This window comes from Kogia breviceps, chromosome 10 (assembly GCF_026419965.1).
Source record: "Kogia breviceps isolate mKogBre1 chromosome 10, mKogBre1 haplotype 1, whole genome shotgun sequence".
NCBI lineage: Eukaryota > Metazoa > Chordata > Mammalia > Artiodactyla > Physeteridae > Kogia > Kogia breviceps.
Genome location: NC_081319.1, coordinates 78,091,817 through 78,097,816, shown reverse-complemented (window position 1 = coordinate 78,097,816; position 6,000 = coordinate 78,091,817). Strand labels below are relative to the sequence as shown.

Here is a 6,000-nt window from a genome sequence, read left to right as displayed (position 1 = left end):
CTGCGCAGGGGAAGGATGGGGAGCGGTGATGTGCGAGGGCCGGCGTAAGAGGGGGTGTTTCACGGTCCCAGAAAGGGTCGCATATCCAAACTCCGGCACCGCAGTCCTTTGGGGGAGGAGGGCCTTTCTGATGTCTCCGTTTCCCTGCATCGTCCCGGTAAGATCCCGGTTCACCCCAACTGCGGACAAGACTGTTACAGAGGCCAATCTCTGCCCTGAAGCTGAAAACAAACTTCCAGCCTCGGTCACTAAGTCCCTCGAAAACCCTAGTCTTCTCAGCTCATTCTTAAGGAGTCCAAGACTGGCCTCGAACACCCTCCGATTCTCAACTCATCCCCACTCATCTCCCAGCAGCCCCCGCTCTAAGGGCCGCCGCGTGGCTCAGGGTCGCCCGCCCCCGGCTCCGCGCAGCCCGCACCGCCCGCACCAATGCCGCATGGAAAGCGGCGTCCGGCGCGCTCCGCGACGCCCCGCCCCAGCGAGCGTGGCGGAAGTGGCTGCCTAGAGAAAAGAAACCGCGCGCCACCTGGCCGAGCGCGCATGCGCCAGCGCCCGCGTCGGGAGTGGCGGGGGTGTGTGTAGCCCTCCCTCCTCCACCTCCGCCACCCCCGCCCCACAGAGAGAGTCGGGCTCACGCCATCTTGCCCCCCCCACCGTCCGCGCCCAGCCACCCTTTCCCTTTAGACACTCTCAGACCCCTACCCCGCCCCTTTCCAAGCGTGTCCCGGGCCGCCGCCGCAGAAACCGCACCATCTCTATCCCCACATTCTCCACGCGGGACGCGCAGCCGGGTCTACAAGTGTTCTTAGAACAGAGGTTGTAGGGGGACCGGGGGAGGCGCGGGGGCGGACGGGGAAGAGGGCTGGGGGCCGGGAGAGGCGCCGAGCCCTGCGTGTCTGGGCCCCGCCCCCCTGCCCCCGGGAGCTACCGCGGGGGGTCCCGGTCGTTCGCGTGGGAAGCTGAGGGACACAGAAGCAGCGTCTCCCGAGACGCTGGCCCCGCGAGTCGGCCGGGTTCTCCCGCTGCGTGTGGAGTTGGCCTTGACTCCTCCCCGTAGGCGGGTGGGCGTGGGGCCAGGGGAGCTGGGCGGGCTAGCGGGAGCGGGCGTCGCTGGGTGTGTTCAGAAGCACCTTCCGCGTGTCATCTAGGTCGTGTTTTGAGGGGAAGAATTCTTAAACAAGGAAATTGTAGCTTTATGGGCGAGGTGGAAGAAGAGTTAGGTAGCGTTAGTAGAAGTGTAGCGTCTAGGAAAAGGAAAGGATCGACTCCCTTCTCTCTGGGGTGAGCCGACATCTGTGACCCCTGGGGAAATTATTTAGCGTGTCTTTGGCTGGGTATTCTGGTCTGTAAAATGGGGATAGTAATAACCTAGCTCAGAATTGTGAGGATTAAATGAGGTAATACAGGTTAATGCTTATAACAAGCTCCAGGCACTGATCAATTACCTGTCAATTATCTGTCATTTTAATCTCCCTGTTTAAGGAATTCAGAATGACTGTGACCTGGCTTTTTAAGTGGAAAAATCAAGAAACTGGTGTGGATTTTTATAGGGGCAGTGGAATGTAATATCTAACACTCAGAGGCGATCCTGGAAATGTGTTGTTAACGTACATGTGGATAAATGAGCTTAACTCCGTGAGGCTATAGAAACTTTAAACTCTTTCGTTCCAGAGAAATGAGGATGTATTTATCTGGGAGGAGAGGACGTAGGGTTTTAGTATATGTGTGAGGGCAGAACTTTGGAAACAGAATTAAATTACCTCTGTAAAGATTGACTTGAAGACCAAATTGAGGATGGAACTTGTGGAATTTCTGGTGGATGTTTTAGAGAGGCTGGATTTCACTGAATGTTATGAATAATTTCCTGATAGTTACTTCTTTGCAAAAATAAAGTGCACTTCATTGTGTTATTGCAAGTTTCTTATCTCTGGCAATATTCAAGAAAAGATCTAGAGCAGCCTAGATCTAGAGCAGCCCTGTCCAGTGGAACTTTCTATCGTTGTGGAAATATTCTGTAATCTGTGCTGTCCTAATATGGTATCCACTAGACACAAGTGGCTCTTGAGCACTTGAAGTGTGGCTAGTAGTGCACTGAGGTATTTAATTTTTAATTTTATTTTAATTAACTTAAATATGAATAGCCACATGTGGCTAGTGGCTGCCTTATTGGACAGCATAGGTCTAGAATCTAGCCTTTGAGACCTTTTCCAGTTCTTGATTTTGTTGAGTTTTAAGTCAGAGAAGCCAACTCTTAGAACATTTGTTGCTTTAGGGAATTAAAATTATATTCAAATAATGCCTTTCATTCAAATACTGAGTTCAAAGCTTGGGTCTGTTAATACTTACTTACAGCTTGAAAATTAAAGCAAAGCATTCTTTTGACTCCTAGGTTGTACGGCTAACGGCAGATTTGTTTGGAGAGTCATAATAATACTAAGTGGAGTTTCCTTTAATCATTGTACTGTTTCGTGACTGTGGGTTTCCACTATCTTTTATCACTTTAGTTAGTTTTCAGTGAAAACCTTTCAACTCTTTTTACTCCTTAGTTTTTTCAGTTTGAAAAATGGTGCTTTTTCCTTAACTTTTTGTATAGAAAACAATTTGATAAATTATAGTAGTAAACTGAGCGTTGGGCCATTTCAGAAGTAGTTTTGTGGTTATAGGTATTCAAAACTTTTGCAGAGATAAGTCTGAAATTTGGCGATATTTTGCAAGATTGCTTTCTTTGAAATACATAGAGTGGTTTTTTTCAAGCAAATGTTTATAAAGTTAAGTTTGAAAGAAAAACTTAGAAAAAACCCCCACTTTGTTTATAGATAACACACCCTTAACTCAGGCCTGATGTTGTGAAGTGGTACCCTTGGTCTCAAGGCTGATGATAACCCTTGGATCTGGAACAAAAACTTAAAGCTCACGAATTAAGCATATACAAAGAGTAGTCCATAACACCCAAATCAAAATGGGTTGCTCTTATGTATACCCTGCTTTTTCTGGGGCAGTCATGGTTTAGAGTCTGTTTGTCTCAGGATAATTCTTAGTAGAACTCCTTCCATTTTCAAAAATGTTCCAGTTGGGTCTACTTAATAATATGGTCACCCTCCTTTCAGGCTTGCTGAAATTTGGAATATATGATTTTAGGAGGATTAAACGTACTGCAACCTCAGAAATGTACTTGCTTTAAAGTAGTGACAGCTTTATTGCTTATGTGCTTAAATAACAGATGAGCTATCTGGAATAAGGCCAGCAAGTGACCTGTCCATTTAAGCCACAGGTAATTAAAATTTTCTACTTTTCTCCATATAATTGGATAGAAATCTTAGGCAACTTGATTTTTGGTTCTCTCTTGATTTTTGATGTAGGAATCTGCAAAGAAAGTTAGGCCATGCCAGTTAAATCAGAACATTGAGTATTCTTGTTGAAAATAATACCTGTTTTACTTTATGGTGAGGCTGAATAGTGAAATTAGTTAGAAATCTACTTATTATATTAAAGACTGGTTTTTCTGATGGCTCACCTAAATAGTAAAGAAAAATAATTCAACTTAATGTTTTATTGTATTAATTGAATTTATACTATAGTGGATAAAATATTTTATTGAGAGTCAAAACACATTTGGTTTGATTCCTTACTGCTGAGGGTTAAATGAAGTAACCCATGTGATGTGTGTTGGGTGTAGCGAAGCACATAAGAAGTATGTACTCAGTAAATATTGGCTGCTGTAGCCTTAAATTTATTGAATAATGGATCTGGAGAGAGATTAATGTTCCGAGATGCATTGTGGATAGGTGCAAAGAGCACTTAAAACTAATTTCAGAATCTAGATGTAGCCCTTTTCTGCCTTAATTCTCTCTGTGATTTCAATTAAGGTATTTAACTTTTCTGAGTCTCAATTTCCTCATCAGTAAAAGGGACTTAGTACCTAACCATATCCCACCTCCTCCCAGGATCGCTGGAGGCTTCAGATGAGAATTAACATAAATTGTTGTGTTGTTTTACAGACATTTAACTATTTAATTGGTTTCCTCTCAACTTGTCTACCGACTACCTTCAGTAAATCTGCAAAAACTGTTTACACGTATTTTAATTTGTGAAACAGCATAGAGTGTAATAGACACTGTTACCTAAGATCATTCTCTTTGACAAATAATACTGTACGCCCCAGTAATGGTGCTGTATTGATCTGGTTACAGTATATTCCCCGTACAAAACAACTCCATACTACTGTGAAGGGAGAACCAACGTTTTCATGGGCACTTGATGTGTTCCAGACTAATGCTCCATCTCATTTATTTATCCAAACATGTCATTTCCACTTAATAGGTGATACTGATGAGTCTCTTACTTTCTGGAACGGATCTGTAAGTTTTTTTTTGCATTATACTACTGCCTCTGATAAAATCTGACTGATAGTGGATATTGAAGGTTAAATAAGGTTATGAATATTAAAATAACATGCTAACTGGCTTATAGTATATACTAGTTGCTGAAAAACTGCTGTGTTCATTGAATTCATAGGGCAGTAAATATAAAATATTATACAAATATAAACTATTTAAAAATCTTGAAGTGTACTTTTGCTATTTCAAATACTATAGCAGTTTTATGACTGAATCCTTTATATTTTACTTTATTCATATTACTTATTTCTGAATCTTTAAAAGACTATTCCTAATGATAATATTTTTCCTCTGAGACTATACATGTTTAATAATAATACTTTTGATATGTTTTCAAGAAGCTATACTTTTGCTTGGATCCTTCATCATCATCGTCATCATCATGAACTGAGTGCTTTCTAGGTACCAGGCACTGTCCTAAGTGCTTTGTATACATTACTTGATGTCACCTATGAGAGGAGTATTTTTAATCTCCTTTTTAAAGATGAGGGAACTGAGGCAGGGAGGTGATGTGACTTGCCCAAGGTCACCTGGTAAGTGTTAGAGCCTGTGTTTGAATTCCAGAGCCCAGCTCTTTACAGCTAACTGTGAGTCGGCATAGACAGATACTTCACAACAAAGTTCACTATGACAGACACATTGTGGAGGTCTTGTGAGTTAATTATAATCAACTTTTATTTGTGTGTTCCTTGTGGGATAGTAGAAAGAACTCTGGACCAGGAGTCAGGGGACCTCAGTTTTAGTCCCAGCTGTATCACTAAATAGTGATGTGTCCTTGGGCAGTTCAAGAAACCCCTCTGGACTTCAGTATCCTCACCTGAAAAATGAGGGATTTGGATGAAATTAGTGATTTTCAAACTGTAGTTCTGAACGTCAGATGTCTTTGGTCCCTCCTCCCGCCAATTTCCATAGTTATACTTTGTCTGTTATAGTTGTTTATCTGTCTGCCTAAGATTTACTTTTAAGCAAAGAATTCCTGAACTTAACTTTTAAAGTCATCAGTCTCCAAGAAAACGTAATGACAAATCCCCTGGCTACTATGTGTACAACTTCTCAGTAATTCCATATTATTGTAGTGTGTTAAAACTAAGGCACTAAAATGGTAGGGGATTGGTAAATTTTTAAAAGTATGTATGTAGATGGACTGAATATTTCAGGTTATCTCGGATCAAAACCTGTTTTTTGTGTTAGATTTGTTACCTTTACCCAGTGTTTTTACTCTTACCTTCTTCATGAATAGGGAGGAGATACATGCCTAAGAGGGTGGTTGTGAAACACGTGAGGTAATACAGGTGAAAGACCCCTTATAAACTCCGAAATGCTTATACAAATTCACTTCTTTTTTACATGCCTCCAGTAAATCTCCCACTCCTTTTTAGTCACATGAACTGTGTTTTTAACCACATGAGATCTTTTATTGAATTGTTTATATTTAATATGGACTTCTCATAAGGTTTAATATTTCTAAAATGTGAATCTGGACTGGAAGAGAATCTTGATGTTTAAGAGAGCTCCTTTTTTGATATCCTTGTCAAATACACTTACTTCTTACTATTAGAAGTATAATTGATTCCAAATTTTTGCATATATCTAGAACGTTAAC

General features: G+C 41.7%; 1 protein-coding gene across 2 annotated transcripts in view; it reads left to right on the top strand.

The window, feature by feature from the left end:
* Positions 1–615: 615 nt before the first annotated feature.
* The window catches only part of SUPT3H (SPT3 homolog, SAGA and STAGA complex component), a 429,490-nt gene continuing 424,105 nt past the window's right edge, over positions 616–6,000 (top strand). The window contains exons 1-2 of one of the 2 annotated variants that reach the window (XM_067006330.1): positions 618–816; positions 3,221–3,271. The gene's annotated coding sequence lies outside the window, so the exon portion shown is untranslated. Of the gene's footprint in view, positions 817–3,220; positions 3,272–6,000 lie in introns of both variants that reach the window. The other variant, XM_059077802.2, reaches the window with a different exon arrangement.